The sequence below is a fragment of the Schistocerca nitens genome, chromosome 2 (genome assembly GCF_023898315.1).
Source record: "Schistocerca nitens isolate TAMUIC-IGC-003100 chromosome 2, iqSchNite1.1, whole genome shotgun sequence".
Lineage (NCBI taxonomy): Eukaryota > Metazoa > Arthropoda > Insecta > Orthoptera > Acrididae > Schistocerca > Schistocerca nitens.
Window position 1 is genome coordinate 583,105,562 of NC_064615.1, and position 22,737 is coordinate 583,128,298.

Consider the following 22,737-nt stretch of genomic DNA (forward strand, 5'->3'; position numbering starts at 1 on the left):
ACAAAGATAAGTACTGTATTTTTTCATTTTATAATAAAACGCATTAATACGATTTGCTTGAATGTTGTCCAGCGATCCAGAAAGCAGGTTTCCTACACACCCGATCTTTGACGACTAGGATGGATTTAACAGCTTGTTTGTGTGCGCTTGTCTCATATTCAACATTTCTGACCAGTGCGTAACAACTGCTCGTACAAGGGAATAGGGATGTATGTTATGTTCTGGACACGAGTAACAAAATCGCTGTAATTACAGAATTCTTAAGCCTGTATCTTGTCACAGATGCATATTCTTTTAGTGTTTCATGCAATGCTGGCAACATTATCCCCATTTTTTTTAAGAACAGCTGGTCGGAAGTGTCTGTAATTGGCCGGAAACCACATTGGTCCACTTCTGTGGAAGCTATTTCTCTGGGTGATATTGTGTCCATGAATCAGGTGGTACATGTTAAAATTTACTCATAAATTAGCCAAGTTTTCTTGTAGGTCTGTGGCCGTTGACATGATAATATGTGTGATACATATGCGATATTGTTTGGCAGAAAGTCGAGGGCCACGGTAAGAGGAAATTGCCCTGGGTGCAAGCTCAATACGAGCAACGGAGTCCTAGCCGCACACATTGTAAGTAGGCTGTTTAGGTTCTTGTGTTGGTAATGTCACGTAGTGCTCTGTATGAAAATCACTGGCTGTGCTCTGTGCAGTCTGTGGCTCGTTGGCATTGTTGGAATATTCGCTATTGTAGTGTTGGGCAGTTGGATGTGAACAGCGCATAGCGTTGCGCAGTTGGAGGTGAGCCGCCAGCAGTGGTGGATGTGTGGAGAGGCATGGCAGAATTTTGAGAGCGGACGATCTGGACGTGTGTCCATCAGAAAGAATAAATAAATAAATAAATAAATAAATAAATAAATATATATATATATATATATATATATATATATATATATATATATCAGTTCATGATATACAGTATTACAAATTTATTCTTTCTGATGGACACACGTCCAGATCGTCCGCTCTCAAAATTCTGCCATGCCTCTCCATATATATATATATATATATATATATATATATATATATATATCAGTTCATGATATACAGTATTACAAATTTATTCTTTCTGATGGACACACGTCCAGATCGTCCGCTCTCAAATTTCTGCCATGCCTCTCCACACATCCACCACTGCTATTAAGGTAAATACATTGTTTGTTCTCTGTCAAAATCATTTGCTAACTATGCCTATCAGTAGTTAGTGCCTTCAGTAGCTAGAATATTTTATTTAGCTGGCAGTATTGGCGCTCGCTGTATTGCAGTAGTTCGAGTAACGAAGATTTTTGTGAGGTAAGTGATTCATGAAAGGTATAGGTTATTGTCAGTCAGGGCCATTCTTTTGTAGGGATTATTGAAAGTCAGATTGCGTTGCGCTAAAAAATATTGAGTGTCAGTTTAGTGTTGATCAGAATAAGTAAAGAGAGAAATGTCTGAGTCATTTCTGCTCAGCTGTTTGAAAATCAAATAACGAAAGGGGTTTACAGCACAGTAATTGATAAATTTTTCTAAGGGGATGTTTCGACATCAGCAACCTCACTGTTAGTTGGTAACTGGGCCAGCGATGGTAGTTCAGGCCGTAGTGTCGGCGCCATCTGACGCACGTAAAAGCTGCTGTGACTCCTCCTGGTGAGGGGACAATACATATTTCCTTATTTTATCCCAAGAGGCAACAACGCTCGACCAACCAGGACAAGAGATGTTAGGCGGCGTGTTGCGACTCGCAGCTCTTCATAGCCGCGTATTTAGATCAGGAGTGAGTTCGATTAGCAAGCGTGAGAGCGTTGTAGAGGTGCTCATCGGACTCTAGTGGCATACGCAAGGGAGGTTTTGAACATCGCAGAGAGATTTACTGTAAAATTTCTGGGGAGTGTACGTTCCAAGAAAATTCAGGTAGCATATTACTTCCTGCCACTTACAACTCGCAGAATCACCAAGATGGGAACACCAGAGAAATTCCACTTCATATGAAGGCCTACCGACAGTCTTTCAACCTGTCCATGATTCGCGATGGAAAAGGAAAAGAAGGAAATGGTACAAAAATTTATCTCCGCTGCACACCGAAAGAAGGCTTGCACTGTGTATACGTTGATGTAGAAAGGCGTTCGCCTTCGATGGATCATATACAAGCCATCATTATGATCATCAATTATCGTTGTAGGTATGTGATATCCCTTGGTACATCGTCACCTTCTGTTGGTATTGAAGGTAAAATCTTCTATAATGTTAGGCGCATTATTTTCCTCTTCAATTTCTTCTAAGCGATCTTCGTGTCAACCGTTCTGCTGGGATCTTGTTTAGAACACCAGTGTCGCGTTCACTTATAAAAGGGAGTTTTCCCGCGCTTCCGCGGAAAATGTGGGGTTTATTGGTAAAATTCTTCCTGCTACTGTTGGTAGGTCATCATCAATGGATAGAGACCGAAACAGACGGAGCAAGGGCAGGAGAATGTTTATCAAAATGTTATCGCAGTGTCACAGAGATGGTTTTCTGATCATTATTCTTATTCCTCGTCCACCGTGGTTGTGCGTTTACTTCCTTGATGGCGGGAAGCGACGATACTGAAAGATGTTTTCCGGACTGAAGTTATTCGTTCTTGGAAATCTCTATCACTTCCAGCATTTTTCTTCTATAAATGTTGGTTTCCTCGGCCAGAACACGTACGAGGTTCAAACCAGTGTCTTTGCCGTAGATATTATGTTGTTCCGCTGCCGCAGATATCACGCTCTTTTTAATCTCATGTGGCGTTTCTGATCGTCAACACGTTCTTTCAGAGGCCTTCCCTTTTGCCTATGCAGATGCATATGATTATCTTCACTCTTCGGGAGTTTATGAAGTGGTATGCAACTGTGGTAGAGTGTATACAGGGTGGTCAGAAACAGTCTGAGAAACTTGTCAGGGTGTTGTAGGGTAGGTTGTGCTGAGAAATAATTGAAAGAAAAAAATTCTGTACGTTTGAGAATTAGCTGGCAGTGAAGTTAGCCAGACAGGGCGTTACCAGCGCAAATGCAAGCGGTCCGTTAGATACAAATACTGTCTCTTGTGCTCTTAGCGTAGGTGATAGAGCACGAGAATGCTCAGACTTTGGCTCAGGTTCTTTCCCTACTACCGTCCCTCGTCCAATTTTTATATAGCTCTCTTTTTCGGTTTTCGGAAACCAAACGAAGAACACGTTTGGCGCCACAGTCTCTTGCGGGCCACTTGAACCGGCGCGTGCAATGGCCTGATTTGCCAACTGAAGTAGTAATTAACTCGGAAACGGTGCAATGTATCAAATTTTTATTAGCAATTATTTATCAGCACAAAGTGCCCTTCATAATCGTTACAAGCTTTTCAACCTTTTTTTGACCACCGTGTGTGCTCTGTCACAGCCGCACAACGCTTAATCGCCGGCCGAAGTGGCCGTGAGGTTCTAGGCGCTGCAGTCTGGAACCGCGCGACCGCTATGGTCGCAGGTTCGAATCCTGCCTCAGGCATGGATGTGTGTGATGTCCTTAGGTTAGTTAGGTTTAACTAGTTCTAAGTTCTAGGGGACTAATGACCTCAGAAGTTGAGTCCCATAGTGCTCAGAGCCATTTGAACCATTTGAACAACGCTTAATGAACTCCCGCAAAGTGGAGGTAATCAGATGCATTCGATTTGCGTCGAAAAAAGTCTTTTATGTTGTTCTGAATAAAAAACTTGGTCTGCATGACATTTTTCCGTAGCGTACTGCTAATGCGGTCAGTAACTTAGGTTAGGTTAGGTTAGTGTTTAACGTCCCGTCGACAACGAGGTCATTAGAGACGGTGCGCAAGCTCGGGTGAGGGAAGGATTGGGAAGGAAATCGGCCGTGCCCTTTCAAAGGAACCATCCCGGCATTTGCCTGAAATGATTTAGGGAAATCACGGAAAACCTAAATCAGGATGGCTGGAGACGGGATTGAACCGTCGTCCTCCCGAGTGCGAGTCCAGTGTGTTACCACTGCGCCACCTCGCTCGGTCGGTCAGTAACTGTAGACACGAACGAAAACCTAACAGAGTGAGAAGTCGGTTCCTCGTCCTTATTAGCATAATTGAAGTATTTCGTTAGAAAGTTCTCCGTGCGAACAAACTATTCTAGCCGTTGGCGTTCATCATCTTCTATAAGAAATGCAACTCCGATTCCAAACTGTTATTGTCACTAATATGGAAGACATGTGAAGGCAGTGTTGAGCACTGTTTGCTTCTGCGCTGGGTTGTGGTGCGAAGTGCCAGTTAAATACCTAAGTACATTTGTAGGATTTCTATACACTGTGTCCTACAGTGCTGACAGATCCTCTATAGATTATGGCATCTAGGAATGGGGACCGCCCTCGCTCTCTTCAAAGAAGTTAATTTCTGGATAAATGTCATTCAAGAAAGTGTGGAAAATTTGAAGCTCTTCTCTCCAAGATGAAGTTGACTTTGGGATAAATCTCAGTCAAGAAATTATGGAAAATATGAAGCTCTTCTTTACTGTGGGGCCTTATCACAAATGTGTCATTCATACAGCGGAGTCTGTTTAGGCGAAACGGAAAGCAGCTTAAAGAAACCTATAAAGGAGCAGCAACGCAGCGTGTTGTTAAAACAACGTGTGATATCTGCGATACTGCAATATCAGGAGAAATGCGCCAAATACGTGGATTCCAACAATAAAATCGACATTTGTAGATGAAAAGTCTGATGAACGATTGACCTTTCTAATGAACAACTGTAACTTCAGTAGAGGAGATGGCTGTAGGCTTCCAACTTCGTGCTTCCCGACATCAAGGAAGTAAACGCGTAGGAATACGCGAGGAATACAAACAACGACCAGGAAGCCTGCTCTGCGGCACTACAGCAGTACCGGGTGGTTATAATTAAACTTTCCCTATGTAACACGTTATAACACGGGAACTAATTACTGTACGAGGACCAAAATTGGTAGCATTAATGTCAAGGATATGGGGAAGATAGAAATGCAGAGTCAATTCAACTGAAACATTTTCAATTTGCTCTTGCGGTACATTATACCATTACATACCGGTACCATTACTGCTACAAAAGGGGCTCAATATGGCGCCCTTCAGTGTCCAAAAGACTCTGAAAGCGCAGGACTGCTTTCTGCACAGCAGAACGAAGCATGTCCGTAGGTATGCTGGCTACCTCTCTTGATATGCTGCGCTTCAGATCAGCACATGTGTGAATGTTCGCCGGGTAAACCCTGTTCTTCAGGTAGCCCCGCAACCACAAATCACAGGGAGTGTGATTACATGGTCGTGCCGGCCAAGGGTTTGGAAACGATCAGCTGATAATTCGATCGTTTCCAAATGTGTTTCGGAGAAGCAGGTGAACTTCACGGGTGAAGTGCGGTGGGGCCCCATCTTGCATGAAAAACGTTGAGTTCAATGCGTCTCTCTCCTGTAGAGCGGGTATGACATGCGGGCGAAGCATATCGCAGTAAAGCTGTCCAGTCAGACTGCACGTCTTTGGTCCTCGAGCGCCAACCTTTTCAAAAAAGAATAGGCCAATGATGAACGTAGCCGTGAAGCCACACCATACGGTGCCACGTTCACCATACAGAGGAACTTCATGCACAGTGACTAGAGGTGAAGATCCTCACACTCGGAAATTCTGTGCGTTAACCTCACCCGTCACAGGAAAATGAGCTTCCTCTGTCCATAGGATGGTCCAGGGCCAGCCCTCGTCAACTTCAATCCTTGCGAGAAAGTGGAGAGCGAAGTCAACTCGTCGTTGTGCGTCCTGTGGTGCAAGCTGCTGTACGACATGGATCTTGTACGGATATCATCTGAGAATGGTTCGAAGCTCCCTCCGTACAGTGGACCACGGGATGTTCAACTGTCGTGACACAGCACGCACACTGCCTGACGATCGAGGATTGCGCGCAGCGTTGTCTGCCATAGCAACAGCGATTTCATCAACCACCTGTGGTCCAGCCGGTCGTCGGCCTCTTCCCGGAGCGACGCCCAGTTCACCAGTTGATTCGAACTTCTTCATCATGCTCCGCACAGCAGGTGGAGAAACAGGACCCTTCCGTAATCCTTTTAGCCGGAGATATTCTCGAAGTGCAGCTACCGCATTACTGTTGTTTTGATAAAAGAGCTTCACCAGTAATGGCTTGCTCCTTTTGTCCAAGCTCACGTAGACACGTCAACAAGTGAACTGCTACTGGTGAGGTGTGTGAGACTCTAAATCACGATGACTGATCAGGGCACCTGGTGGCCATAATTGGTAGTGGACGGTGGCGTTGTGGCGCTTGGAAATCAGACACTCGATACTCTGGACATTAATGCTACCAAGTTTGGCACTCGTACGGTATTTAGTTTCCGTGCGATAACGTGTTAAATGAGAAAAGTTTAATTACAACCACCCGGTATTTTGGCAAAGAGTCCCTCACTCTTGTTGTGCCTGTTTCGCTTTCTGTCCAGTGACAGCCGGAAGAATTTTATCTAGTAGGTTAGGTTAGGTTAGTGGTGTTTAACGTCCCGTCGACAACGAGGTCATTAGAGACGGAGCGCAAGCTCGGGTTAGGGAAGGATCGGGAAGGAAATCGGCCGTGCCCTTTCAAAGGAACCATCCCGGCATTTGCCTGAAACGATTTAGGGAAATCACGGAAAACCTAAATCAGGATGGCCGGAGACGGGATTGAACCGTCGTCCTCCCGAATGCGAGTCCAGTGTGCTAACCACTGCGCCACCTCGCTCGGTTTTTATCTAGTAACTCGACTTCTTCAGCATAAGCGGGAGTAAATTCTCTTTTATTATAAGTGAACACGACAGTAGTGCTTCAGCTAACGATGAACGCAAGAAGATCCCAGAGGAGGGGGCGATATATCAATCGTGTAGAAGAGAGTGAAGTGTAACAAGACGCGGCTTGACAGCATAAAAGATTTTACCTTCAATGCAAGCGGCCACAAAAGCCTGCAGACTTGTATTGATATTATCTGTCCACACTATGAAAACATCTTACAAATTCGGTTACAAATTCTTGATCTGGAGTTTCGTTCTTCTTTTATTTTCTCAGTTACGTTTAAGCACATCAGACGCAATTGTTTAGTTTGTATTTTGAGGTTTCGTATTCGTTTACGGGTATTATGCTGTGTAAGAATCACCATGTACATGGTTAAATAACGAAAAACGTTGTCATTTATAATTTTTCCGTAGGGAATGACTCAAAATATACAAGCTTGCCAAATTTGTGATTTATGACGCTATCTTCAGTCCCCAAAAAATATTACTACATTTCTATACGACCCCATTTCGACATGACCGAAAGCATCACGATTGTCTGTGCAGAGGAAGCAATTTTTTTAATATTTTTGTTTCCTTTGACATCTAGGTAGTAAATATTAGGTTATCCAAAATTCCGTAAAACACTGCTTGGTCGCCAATGCTTATAGACAAGGGCAGAGCACTTTCTTACGACTTTTTTCCATCGTATATGAACTAAAGAAGTGTGTCCTCTCTTCTTTGTTTCTAGACTGAGTATTCATAATCTTCCGTAGCTGATTTCAATGATTTGTAAAAGGCAACAATTTATGATTACTTAGAATATGGCAACTTGCATGTTTTACACTGTTAGACATTGTCCAGTCACATTAATGTGACCACCTGTCAAAAGCACGGACCGCTGCAAGACGTGCGGGAAGTGTGTCAGTGATTTTCTGGAAGGTATCGACAGGGATGTGGAGCCATAACGACTCTAGTGCTGTCGCCAGCTGCGTTGGATTTCTCGATTGAGGATCCATGGCGTGAACAGCCTGATCTAGGCGGACCCACAGATTCTTTACTCAGTTTAAATCCGGGGGGTTTGGTGGAGGGGGGGGGGGTTACGGTAAACTCATCCCGCTGATCTCCACCCACGCACGCACACTACGAGCTGTGTGACACGTTGTATTGTTCTGCTGGTAGATGTCATCGAGCAGAGGAAAACCAAATTGCATGTAGGGGTTGACATGGCCCCGAAGGATAGACGCATACGCGTGTTGACCCACTGTGTTTTCTAGAACGACGAAATCACCCAGGGAACGTCACGAAAACATTTCCCGAACTAAAACGCTCCCTCCCTGGACCCTTGCGTCGACTGTTTCAGGGCGTTTGCCATCTCTCCGACGGATTACAACGTTCACCACTCAGTGGATATCCAGTACGTCCAGTTGCGGTATTGGCGAGCAAATTCCAGCTTTAGTCACCTGTGAACGTCAGCATGGGTGCATTAAGCAGAAATATGTTGCGGAGACCGAAACGCAGTAACATTCGCTGAGTGGTTGTCGAGGCGTAGCCCCTTAGTTCATCATTCGTCCGTACACATCTCTGCACCCGTTGTTCACCCCTGTCCCTGTCATTTACTGCTCGCGGTGAGCCACAATTTCCGCGACACCTGTTGTGGATAGCGCTATTTTGCCATACATGGTGTACTTTAACCACGGCGGCACGCTAAGTTTACAAATTTAGACATTTAGGAAATGGTTACAGCCTTGGCCCAAAAGTCAATGATGTTGCCGTTTCAGATGTCAGATAAATCGCTTCCTTTCTGTGTTACGACAGCTGCACTGTTTTCCTCGATTCCCCGACCCGCTTTACATACCCTCCACCGCTAGTGCTGTCACCTGCTGTCTGCAAGTACAAATGCATGCAGTTAACTTTCTGTGGCAACGAATGAACACGGTTGTTTTCCAACACTTTCATCTTTTCTAATTGTATGTTGTCGTCGAACGTAGACGGTGTTCACATTAATGTGACTGGACCGCGTAGATTTCACTTTACTGTTCAATTTTGTGATCTTCGATTTTTGTGCAGATTTTACGGCGTTTCTCTATATCGTAACGTAGGATGCATGCACCTACAGTTTTCGCCACTCGGGTTTTAATTTCTCATTCTACGACGCCTGGCTTCGTACCGAAGCTCTCATGCCAGACTTATGAGTTTACTTGTTCTAACATGAGCCTGCTTCACCGGTTTTACTCAGGAGTCAGCAACGCAGTCATGAAAGAGAGAGAGAGGAGACATCGCCGCGAGACTGAATATCAGCACAAACAAGTTTAAGAAGTCGAGAGTTACCATCGCTGCAACATTACTGGAACCACCGTAGAAGAAGTAAACTCATAAGTCTGGCATGAGAGCTTCGCTACGAAGCCAGGCGTCGTAGAATGAGAAATTAAAAGAGACGCAAATTTGTGTTGCATTTTTATCATACCTGGTCACGCGGTAACTGCGGTGGATGCTAAATATCACGCTATTAACGTCGCCAGACAGATATACAGTTCCATTACGTTTGAAATGAGTACAAACGTACAAACGGGATAGCTCTGCGACAGGTGCTCCTTATCTCACATCTGAACGCAAACGTTGGAGCTGCCTCGGACAACAGAGGTCCGGAGTTGGGAGATTCCATTAAACTTAGTGCGCCGTTTCTCTTTCCTGCAAGTACAAATGCATGCAGTTACTTTCTCCGGTAAGAAATGAACGCGGTCGTTTGCCGACACTTTCATTTTTTCTAATTACCCCGGGCGGCTACGCAGCTTGGACCGTTGATCGGTATCTCGAGGCGCGCAGTACGGAAGCCGCGCCGGCTGCCGTAGCGAACGGCCGCTCGCCGCTCGGCGCTGCGTTCCACTCTCCTGATCGACAGACGGGCGGCAGCGACAGCGGTAGTGTTCATGCCGCGACACTGCAGCAGTGCGCACTGACCTTGCATCAATGAAGTTCGTGCTGCAACACGTCATACCTGAAACTACACACATATCACTCACGTGGCCCTAATCAAATTGCTGCCTGTGGGTCCGTTGTACTGTGGGAAGGGATATTACGTGGTAGTATTTAATCTTCGCGCGTGGCTCAATAGTCTTAAGATTCGCACTGTTTTCAGACTGCTTATGGGAGTGCCACACATATCAAGTATTGTTAGGTGTAACTTTGGACTTTTTTTCGGTCTTTTAAGTGAAAGCGAAGAAAATGATACGTTTCGCATATCACGTCTAATTTTCTTTTGCATGCAGATTAATTAATAAAAATTTGGCGAAGCCACTTTAATCTAAAACAGATCTGAGCAAATCATCCCTGTCATTAACATAAATATCTCACGTTAACTTTTCCGTAATGCACATGAAAACCATATTCCAGTAAAAAAAACATGTTGTTGTTGTTGTTATTGTCTTCAGTCCACGGACTGCTTTGAAGCAGCTCTCCATGCTACTCTATCCTGTGCAAACTTCTTCATCTCCAAATAACTGCTGCAACCTACATCCTTCTGAATCTGCTTAGTGTAAAAAATTATATTCTTGCAGACCAAGAGTGGTCTCCCTCTACGATATTCACCCTCCACGCTGCCCTCCAATACTAAACTGGTGAACTCTTGATGCCTCACAACATGTCCTACCAACCGATCACTTCTTCTAGTCAAGTTGTGCCACAAATTCCTCTTCTCCCCAATTCTATTCAGTACCTCCTCATTACTTACGTGATCTACCCATCTGATCTTCAGCATTCTTCTGTAGCACCTCATTTAGAAAGCTTCTATTCTCTTCTTGTCTAAACTATTTATTGTCCACGTTTCACTTCCATACAAGGCTACACTCCATACAAATACTTTCAGAAACGACTTCCTGACACGTAAATCTATACCCGATGTTAACAACTTTCTCTCCTTCAGAAACGCTTTCCTTGCCATAGCCAGTCTCCATTTTATATCTTCTCCACTTCGACCGTCATCAGTTATTTTTCTCCCCAAACAGGAAAACTCATCTACTACTTTAAGAGTCTCGTTTCCTAAACTAATTACCTCAGCATCACCTGATTTAATTCGACTACGTTGCATTATCCTCGTTTTGCTTTTGTTGATGTTCATCTTATATCCTCCTTTCAAGACACTGTCCATTCCGTTCAATTGCTCTTCTAGGTCCTTTGCTGTCTCTGACAGAATTACAATGTCATCGGCAAACATCAAAGTTTTTATTTGTTATCCATGGGTTTTATTTCCTACTCCAAATTTTTCTTTTCTTCCCTTTACTGCTCAAAAACATAATCTGTGCAAATTGTTGCAATTCTGTTACTTAATTTCTATAATTTAGAACTAAAAGCAGTTCGAAAATATTTCAACATAGTACACAGAAAATGTAGGGCAATTATGTGGATAAAAAATTATATTCTTGCAGGTCCAAAGTCTACAGTGGTATTGTCTTCTTTATTTTTATTTATTTGTTGATTTGTTTAAAAAGTAATTAATTCGATCCTTAATGAAAATAATTTGAAGGATGTACTGATGATGTTTAAGCTTTTCGTAGATATACACTCCTGGAAATGGAAAAAGGAACACATTGACACCGGTGTGTCAGACCCACCATACTTGCTCCGGACACTGCGAGAGGGCTGTACAAGCAATGATCACACGCACGGCACAGCGGACACACCAGGAACCGCGGTGTTGGCCGTCGAATGGCGCTAGCTGCGCAGCATTTGTGCACCGCCGCCGTCAGTGTCAGCCAGTTTGCCGTGGCGTACGGAGCTCCATCGCAGTCTTTAACACTGGTAGCATGCCGCGACAGCGTGGACGTGAACCGTATGTGCAGTTGACGGACTTTGAGCGAGGGCGTATAGTGGGCATGCGGGAGGCCGGGTGGACGTACCGCCGAATTGCTCAACACGTGGGGCGTGAGGTCTCCACAGTACATCGATGTTGTCGCCAGTGGTCGGCGGAAGGTGCACGTGCCCGTCGACCTGGGACCGGACCGCAGCGACGCACGGATGCACGCCAAGACCGTAGGATCGTACGCAGTGCCGTAGGGGACCGCACCGCCACTTCCCAGCAAATTAGGGACACTGTTGCTCCTGGGGTATCGGCGAGGACCATTCGCAACCGTCTCCATGAAGCTGGGCTACGGTCCCGCACACCGTTAGGCCGTCTTCCGCTCACGCCCCAACATCGTGCAGCCCGCCTCCAGTGGTGTCGCGACAGGCGTGAATGGAGGGACGAATGGAGACGTGTCGTCTTCAGCGATGAGAGTCGCTTCTGCCTTGGTGCCAATGATGGTCGTATGCGTGTTTGGCGCCGTGCAGGTGAGCGCCACAATCAGGACTGCATACGACCGAGGCACACAGGGCCAACACCCGGCATCATGGTGTGGGGAGCGATCTCCTACACTGGCCGTACACCACTGGTGATCGTCGAGGGGACACTGAATAGTGCACGGTACATCCAAACCGTCATCGAACCCATCGTTCTACCATTCCTAGACCGGCAAGGGAACTTGCTGTTCCAACAGGACAATGCACGTCCGCATGTATCCCGTGCCACCCAACGTGCTCTAGAAGGTGTAAGTCAACTACCCTGGCCAGCAAGATCTCCGGATCTGTCCCCCATTGAGCATGTTTGGGACTGGATGAAGCGTCGTCTCACGCGGTCTGCACGTCCAGCACGAACGCTGGTCCAGCTGAGGCGCCAGGTGGAAATGGCATGGCAAGCCGTTCCACAGGACTACATCCAGCATCTCTACGATCGTCTCCATGGGAGAATAGCAGCCTGCATTGCTGCGAAAGGTGGATATACACTGTACTAGTGCCGACATTGTGCATGCTCTGTTGCCTGTGTCTATGTGCCTGTGGTTCTGTCAGTGTGATCATGTGATGTATCTGACCCCAGGAATGTGTCAATAAAGTTTCCCCTTCCTGGGACAATGAATTCACGGTGTTCTTATTTCAATTTCCAGGAGTGTATTTACAGCGTTGTAACTTATTGTATTTCAGCTTATTAAATGATTTTAATTTTAATAAATAGTGAATTGCTAGCTTATAGATCCAAAGTCTTGGGTTAGATCCCCAACCAGTCCTAGGACTTTACTTCTTGAAATGTTTGCCAATGAGAAAAATGTCGAATTGCTTCGTAGTTCTAATCCATATTAGATTGTCGATTCTCTTTTAATTAACTGGACGAGTTATTTATGAGGTTGGAAGAAAGAAATGGGATGCCGCCTGTAATAGAACTATGCCTAGTAAAACACCCTTTTCAAAACAATTCTTGGGTTGACTACACGTTCATCTTTATTATTTTCATGTTCCATGGACCATATTCGCAATATTTTATTTGATGTGGGGCATACCTCCTAGCATACAAATATTACAATTTCGTACAACAGTATGTGCACCTGTTTACTATTTACTTCGGTGATTTTCGGTTTATGCTTACGAGTACATTAGTGGATTACCGGTGGCTAAGGCAGTTTTCGATTACTGTAACATTTCAGTCCGTCCACACCACCACCTAGCCACACACTCGTTCACGCTGTCATCTTATCGCTATGGATGCTTAATCAAAGAAGGTATTTTTTTCATATAGAAAATCATTTATGTATTAAGTTTGTTTCCCTTCCGTATACCCAGACCCATTCCTACGTATGCTGGGGGTGTGCTAGCTAACCGCACTTTTTCTATATAATAAGTCCTATTTGTACCAAATTTGGCTGAAATTTATTTAAAGCATACCACAGTTATACGTTACATTCTTCTCCTCTTTCCAATCACCGCCTCACCTAGATTGTGGCAGTTTGGCCCAATAACCTCGAAAACTATATTCGTTACTTCATTACTTAATGCAGTTCGTTATCGATTTTCTTTAAAAGTCACCGCTTTCACACACACACACACACACACACACACACACACACACACACACACTTATTCTGCACATATACGAAGTTTCGAAAAATTCCGAAGGATAGCAGAGCCGTCGTGAACCATCAAAATGGCGGTCTCGCAAACATTCTTTACAAGCAACGTGCTGTAATTAAATTCCTGGTTACGGAAAAAGAAAATGTGGCGAATACTCATGTACGTTTGTTTACAGTGTATGGTAATGATGCAGTTGACAAGAGCGCTTTTGGGCCTTGGGTGGAAAGTGCTAAAATGTCAAGAAGCGTTGAAACTGGTCTTCATGATTCACCACGTTCGTGGCGTCGAATCAGTGCCACTGCCCCCGACATGATGTCTTCAGATGGTTTCCTTTTTCTAATAACGTTATTATAAATTCATTAACTGAACTCTACACAATCCAAACCCGAGAAATTCATAGGAAGCACTTCATAAAATTATCAGAGTAATCGGAGACCAAAATTAGCACGATAGCTATCGTAAAGACAATTTAATCTTTGTTGAAACTACGCATGTACTGCCGTAATGAACATGTAAAACTACAATACAGAACACAAGAAATCCCTAACTGAGCATCGGTGTAATATCATTTCAAACCACGTTTTCTTATCATTGCAAAATACATCACCAAACTTAATTTTATCCATTGTTTGCAGTGTTTCTTCCGTGACTGTATTACTTTCGTAGTAATAAAGAATAACAATCTTCAGCAACAAATCTTGATTTTATTAAAACGTTCGATGTATTTCAAGCCCTGGGGGCTCATCTTCAGGTGCTCTGACAGTCTACATCAACATTTCGTTTAATTCTGGGCCTGTCAAGAACACATTGTTGTATTACAAAATGCCACACTAGGAATTATAAGTTTAAAAAGCTATGATAAATCGAAAAGTTACTTACTGTTTCTAGTACTAGGTGTATGGTTCTGCAGAATGGTTCAAAATGGTTCAAATGGCTCTGAGCACTATGGGACTTCTGAGGTCATCAGTCCCCTAGAACTTAGAACTACTTAAACCTAACTAACCTAAGGACATCACACACATCCATGGTAGAGGCAGGATTCGAACCTGCGGCCGTAGCGGTCGCGCGGTTCCAGACTGTAGCGCCTAGAACCGTTCGGCAACCCCGGCCGGCTGCAGAATTTTTATGTACAAATACACACTTTCTATTTAACAGCACATTTGCAGAAATATTTTAACACAGTACATTTTCGAACACAATTCAAAGGAAGTCAAATAATTTCGATGGTAAAGACGCTGCAATTTACGAATGCGCAGATATTATTTACAAGGTGTTACACTATTATTTACATAGAGTCCTTAATAATACAAATATTTTAGAATGTGGTAAATGTGCCTATATTTTTTTAAATGGTTACATTATTAAATACTTGTTTCTATAAAAGAAAAATAAACTTTTAAAATCACTGAAAATATTGGGACTGCTGAACTCTGTTTGCTCTTTCAACAAGTTTTCAGAAGCTTTTTCTTTTTGTAACATTATTTCTAATTGCTTTAGCAGATCAAGTTTTTTTACTATTGTTTACTGTGTGGAGTAAAGTTAAGCTGTCATGGATGTCACTTAGTCTGTGTCAATTAAGGTCCATGTGGTTACCTACTGCAGATTTGTCAAAGTGGTTAAATTTAAAGGCATCATTGTTTGCTTTGTAACGTGTATGGAAAGTCCCTCCTGTTTTGCCTCTGTAAAATGCGGAGCAGCTGTTACACTGTAATTTATATGCTCTAGTTTGCTCGTCATTTTAGCGGATAGGCACTTGGTGCAGGGAGTGGCAACTGTCCCTTACCATAGACAAATGTAATGTATTGCGAATACATAGAAAGAAGGATCCTTTATTGTATGATTATATGATAGCGGAACAAACACTGGTAGCAGTTACTTCTGTAAAATATCTGGGAGTATGCGTGCGGAACGATTTGAAGTGGAATCATCATATAAAATTAATTGTTGGTAAGGCGGGTACCAGGTTGGGATTCATTGGGAGAGTGCTTAGAAAATGTAGTCCATCAACAAAGGAGGTGGCTTACAAAACACTCGTTCGACCTATACTTGAGTATTGCTCATCAGTGTGGGATCCGTACCAGATCGGGTTGACGGAGGAGGTAGAGAAGATCCAAAGAAGAGCGGCGCGTTTCGTCACAGGGTTATTTGGTAACCGTGATAGCGTTACGGAGATGTTCAATAAACTCAAGTGGCAGACTCTGCAAGAGAGGCGCTCTGCATCGCGGTGTAGCTTGCTCGCCAGGTTTCGAGAGGGTGCGTTTCTGGATGAGGTATCGAATATATTGCTTCCCCCTACTTATACCTCCCGAGGAGATCACGAATGTAAAATTAGAGAGATTAGAGCGCGCACGGAGGCTTTCAGACAGTCGCTCTTCCCGCGAACCATACGCGACTGGAACAGGAAAGGGAGGTAATGACAGTGGCACGTAAAGTGCCCTCCGCCACACACCGTTGGGTGGCTTGCAGAGTATAAATGTAGATGTAGATGTAGATGTAGTGCCTATGTTTACTGCGTGAGGTAGGTGGTGTCCCATTTTGTTGTTTGTGGGGAAAGAGATTTTAATATCGGTGTTCCTACATAAGTTAGCAATTTTTTGAGATGCTGTGCCTAAATAGGTAATGCTTGTGAATAAATGTTCAGTGTCAGATGTTTTCCTGTAGTGCTTCTATTACTGATGTTGGCCTGTATTTTGTTTGATAGTTTGTCAGTTGATTTTTCAGAATATCCATTATTTCTTGCAATTGTTCAGATATCAATTTCTTTAAAGGTAATCTGTGGGCCCTTTTCAGCATAGATCTAATTGTAGAACACATGTGTGTGTTTGGATGGTGTGATGATTCGTATATTGTGACATAAGTGTAAGATCGTTTTCTATAAATGAAAGGGTAGACACTAAAGTGGCATCACCCAGTCACCAAAAAGATGCTACTCAAGCCAGCTTTCTGTGGTGGCAGACTCATGATGTCACCATTTTCGGATAGTGATCGAGTCATCCCGTAGATGCGTTGCCAAAAGGGGCCAACCATTAATTCCGAAGCATATGCAAAGTCTCTGAAGAAACTCAAGAACCATTCCCAGCGTGTTCAGTCTGACAAAAATCCAAAATTGCTCCAACACGACAATGTACGCTCACACACAAGTCGCAGGAACCGAGAACGCGTCGCCAGTTTGGACTGAACACCATTGCGTCATCCACCCCACAGCCCAGGTCTGGCGCTTTCGGGCTTCCATCTGTTTGAGCCAACTAACGATTCTTTTCGTTTTGCGCACTTTCAAGATGAGAACGGAATTCGTACAGTGAAACTAAAGATACAAGTACAGGAAAAGAGATTTGTCAATAGAGTATGCATAGTCTCACACAACATTGGCGTACGGCAATATAACGTGGTGGAGACAATGTAGAAAATTAGTAGATGTAAAATAAATGTTGACTGACGTCACCAAATTCTAGCTCTTGAGAGTAAATAAGTTCTGAGAAAAAATTGTGGGGGATTATTCACTGAACAACCGACATATATTTAATATGGGAAAAACTATGCAGAAACTGTTGTTAATATGATTAACTGCTTAATTGGTTTCAAACATGTGGTCTTCAAACACAATTAACATTTATATTGTAACAAATAAGCCCTCGGTCACAAATATTAAGTCAAAATTGACCTGGTTTCGACGCTACTATGAGCGTCGTCTTCAGAATTAGACTAACTGTTCTAAAACATATTAGGTATATAGTACATTAATAAAATTAAAGTTTGTACTGACTGGAAAAGATGCAGCACTTACAAGTCACATATTTAATTAACATTTAATAATTGTTTCAGATTTTTGTAGAGTGACTAATTTATAAGCGCGAAATTGTTCCAGAATGTTATTCCATACGGCGTTAACGGATAGGAATAGAAGTAGTGAGCTAACTTTGGGTTCTAATCACCTAAATTAACAATCGCAGTCAGAACAAAATTTGAACAAATCCATTACTTAAAGGTATGTACAAATTAAAATTTTGAATTTTCTGTTATACATACTACTTCCCCTTTATATTTTGCGCTTATTGCCGAAGTTCGTATTACCTCTCTTTTATATTTTACGCTTATTGTCGAAGTTACGCTCTGATTCGCACAGAAGAGCATAAAACTTTTTAGTGTATTAACTGGTAGTCCACTTAAACAAGACCTATCAATGTTTTTAATAACCTTTGATGTATCACTGCGCATCAATGGTGGGCTGCATACGAAATTTGCGGCTAAGTGCATAGTATTTAGAGCATAGAGATATAGAACGAAATAAGCTGAACAGGAAATAAGAGATTGAGCGAATTAGGAGACCAATGAATTGTAACCGACATTTGTGAAGAAAGGAATCCACAGATTGCACTGCAGGCAGGTTGGTTGCAGGATCAGAGAGCAGCGGAAGAAACGAGACGATGAAGAGCTATTGGTAAAGGTGTAAATATGCTCAACAAGTTAGTCGTGATCGTGATGGGTCAAAATGAACCAAAATACACCGGGAAATATAGGCTCGTTGGTGAATAGTACTTGTCTGTACTGTGTGTATTTTAAATTTGTTGAGGCAGGAAGGAAAGAAGATAATTTGGTACCGAATGTCGCTATCAAAAATCGTAATAAAAGTTACTTCAAGATACGAAAGTAAAAGTATCTAGACCTTCCTAAACTAGAATTCGTCAAGGATGTGAAATGTGTTACAGTATTCTGTAGCGACCAGTGCAGTACATCATAACATGAGATAAGCAACGGACGCCTCTCTCTCTCTCTCTCTCTCTCTCTCTCTCTCTGTGTGTGTGTGTGTGTGTGTATGCTCCCCTAAGCCCATGCATGCGGATTATCTTCTATGAATTTGTGTTAGCATTTATATGAACTCATTTAAAAAATTTTAACCATCTTGTAATTATAAACGTGGAAAATGCTCACAGCGTGCACACGGGCGCATGAAAGGCTGTAGACTAAAAGGGCATAGTGGAAAATTTTAGCTGCTCGCTCTGTCCATCTTCCAAACTGTTGTATACCAGGACAAATTCATAAGTCTGGTAAACTTCTTTGAAATTTACGTGAACTGCGCTAGTGTTGGTAATAACGATTATCTTAACGCTTTCCTTGTTGGTTCCTTTGTGAGAGAGTGTGCAGTTGTTTGGTTCCAGTCATCTGAACTTAGTGTGACGTGGTGTAAGAGTGGCAAACAACTAGTTTCGTACTTTGTTTAAGATTTTAAAATGAAAAAGATTTGACAGCGGCTAACAACGAAACGTACTGCATGAGGTTCCTGTGAATTCCAAACTGACATGTTTAGCTATTTATTTCCGAATAATTACTTTAATCAGGATTGAAGAAGCACAGACGTTGAAGCAAGCTCCTACCGACTAATTGAAGTCATTACACAGGAAACTAGTGAGTAGTTTGATAATACCGGAGTGAAAGATGAATGTGCACTAAACCGCTGATATTGTAGGCTTCTTAAATGGACGAGCATACTACACTGTTCACAGAAATCTGACATGAAAAGTAACTGTGGCCACTGGAAGCCACAATTTCTAGCTTTTGAGAAAGAATGGCTGCGAATAACTTTTGTATACAGGGTATGGTGACATTAACATAATTCGTAGGATGCGTGCCTGTGGATGAATCATTACATTTCCAGCTACAAATAACCACGGAGATTTTACTGAAAAAGGCAAAGACTTTGTGCAAAAGTGATAGCGTGTGCTTTTTGGGATCCCCCTATACTTTACTCGGACATAGCCAAAAACATAACAGACATTTATTGTGATTTATTGCCGGATCTATTTCAACAGGAGTTGAGTACAAAGGTTCGCAAAAGGAAAAATACACAACGCTCTTTTGCATGGACGCGCTTTAGCTAATGTGGTAAAAGTTACAGTGGTAAACACGTATTATCTGAAGCCTGATTTTCTTTTCCGCCTCACTCTCTTCATTTATTTTCACGTGATTTATTTATATTCTTTATTTTGAAAATTTGGTTTGATCGGAAGAAATTTTCTCAAACATATCAATGACCGCCTCCACAACGCAGAATTTGTAAACTTAGAAGAAGCTACGTTTTTAGAAAAGGCGAAAACGGTCAAACCTTGCTGAGCCAAATGCACAACCTTCAAAGAAGACTACGTTCACAAACAATGTTTTATTTATGAATATTTTTTATCACGTTATTATTAGACACAGCTATCTTAGAGCATAATATTGCATAGACTGAGAGTTTCAGATATGAACAAAAATCCGTCGACTGCCCGAATTTCTATTTTTCATGTTTTTATTTACGATAAGTATTTCGGCACACAAAATCAATTGTTGGGATTTCCATGATTAAATAGTTCACGGCGAAATTTCTCTAAGTCGCTTAATTTCCATTGCACACATATCATCAACCAACTAAAGTATGAATGCACAGAAAATAAACATCTTATATAATCAATGATATTGGCTTAAATCAATTCTGTTGTATAGATATGATACATTGGGGAAACAAGATTACTGTCAAATAGAATAATTTTCTTATTACTACGAGAAATTGTGTAAATTGTAATGAAAAGAAAGTAATTGATTCTGTAAGCAGAGAAACAATAGATAGAATCTTTAGAGAATTTGACGTGAAAGGGAAATCAGCAAACATAATTCGTAGAAGACTAATGGACACGTTAGCTAAGTGAAATTTGTGAGAGAAGTATTCCACCCATTCGAAATAAAAATTGATGTTAGAGAAGGGCAAGACCTTTAAGGTTTAACTGCCTTTAAAAAATGAAAGGACTTAAAATTTAGAGCAAAAAATTACAAAACTGAACCATTAAATCTGGGAAGAAAATAAAATAGAATTAAGGTAAATTGACTGGATTTTGAAGGCGATTCTGTAATAATTTCAGAATATCTGACAGAAGCAGTTACTCAACTAAATCTTCTGAAAAAAAAGACAGTTATTAGAAATGGTCTCAGAATTTCTGCTGACAAAACGAAAATCATGATAAATAAAAGATGCACCAAACTCCATATAAACGAAAATGGATAAAATAGACCGAGTCAGTAAATATAAGTCTATGGAGAAATGATGCAGCAGAATGGACTAGAAAAATTTGTAATATATGTAAAAGTTGAAGAGGTGGAAAGAGCGTATGGTTTGGCAAAAAAATCTACGACAAGAAATGTATATCTATAAAAACGCAACTGAAACACTGTATCACAGTGGAATGACTACATTGCTTGTACGGAAGTGAATGGTTAATGATGAACTATAAGATGCACAGAATACAGGCAGCTGAGAGACGGATTATTAAAAAATTAACGCGTTGAATAGGAACACTATTCGTAGTGGGAATTGAGAAGTAACGTGCAGACTCACAAAAATGTTGAGGAAATATCACAAATAATGGCAACGAGAAGATTACTCTTCTTTGCACACCTCTGCCGAATGAATAAGAAAAACAAATCGCCAATGGCGTAGCTTGTACAAATAAGGAAACAATCAGAACTTAACGACAGAAAATAATCGGAAATAACAGAAAGTCTTTATAAGAATAAGATATACTACGTTTAGAAGGCTTTCAAGACAAAAGAAATAAGAAATCTGGAACAGCATGAACAGAAGAAAAGAACATAGGGAGAAGTGGTAGGAGTATTAGGAAAATAGGAAACAAGAACAAAGAAAGAAGGGGATCTGAAGTTGTTAGGTGAACCTAGTTGGTCAATACTTTTCGAATGCGTAAAAGAATATCAGATGAAATAAGAATTTAGAATGGTGGAATACCTCAAGCCAAATTATATTGAAAGTATTGGTACTTCAGCGTATTCGCTGTCTATCTTTTCTTCAAGTATGTGATTTTGTTGCGTAATTCTGCGCCCAGAGCGGCTCTAGCCGCTTCAGTCCGTAATCACGCACCTGCTACGGTCGCAGGTTCGAATCCTGCCTCGGTCATGATTGTGTGTGATGTCCTTAGGTTAGTCAGGTTTAAGTAGTTCTAAGTCTAGGGGACTGATAACCTCAGATGTTAAGTCCCACAGTGCTTAGAGCCTTTTTTTTTAATTCTGTGCCTGAAAATTTCTAAATGTTCTAGGATATCTAGTTCTCGGCTTTTGTTTCATGTATGTAGGAGCTCTAGCTGTCTTTAATATTGTCCAGTTTCAAGCAATGGGCAACTACTGCCGATTTATTTGACTGCTGGAGGCGAATGGCTGGAACCTGTTGTTAACTAAACCTAACACACAAACTTTCTGCCGCTATGGTATACGTAGAAATGGTCGCAGTTATGGCAGCTGATCTTGTATACTAAGAAAACATCTGTCTGTCGGCGTTACTTGATTTGTTGAGTGTCTGGAATGATAGTTTACTTTTTGTACTAAAGCTAATATTAATACTAAATTGTTTGAAGGTATTTCGCATTTTAGATGAGAGTAGCATTGTCATTTATTCATAAAATATGCATCTTTCACTGTCACTGTATGTCACGTGGAATCATTATAAAACGTTCAAAAAAACTGATAATTTTCTGCAGCTTCTTACTTGATGATAACGGTAACATATCCGTTGAATAATATCAACCGCAAAACGGTAGTAATCTCGAAAGACAAGGACCTATCCTAAGGTACCCTGACTGCAGCCGGAGAGTGCTACGATACTGTGGAGTAGGAGACCTAATGATATTGACGGCGATCGGCTGCGAGCCGCCAGGGCAATAGCGGACGCGTGCTTCGACCGGAACGCGGCTGGTCAATAACCGTTGGAGCGTAACACTGCCATATCGAGCACCTAAGCCCCTAGCAGCGCCGCTGAAATTGCCTGTCAGTCAATGCACACCATGTTAGACAACATGATCCTCAGATTTCACAGAACTGACACGTAGTCAGCTTCCACAAATCACACCGCAGCGAATGATTTTCACATGTTTTTTTTTTTTAAAAACCCAGAAGATACGTCCTATGTCCTCAGTAATGTGACACGAATTATACGAAAACGGAGAACTTTCATAAATCGTAAAGCGTGTTGTTCTTGATGTATGAGATAAGTCAAAA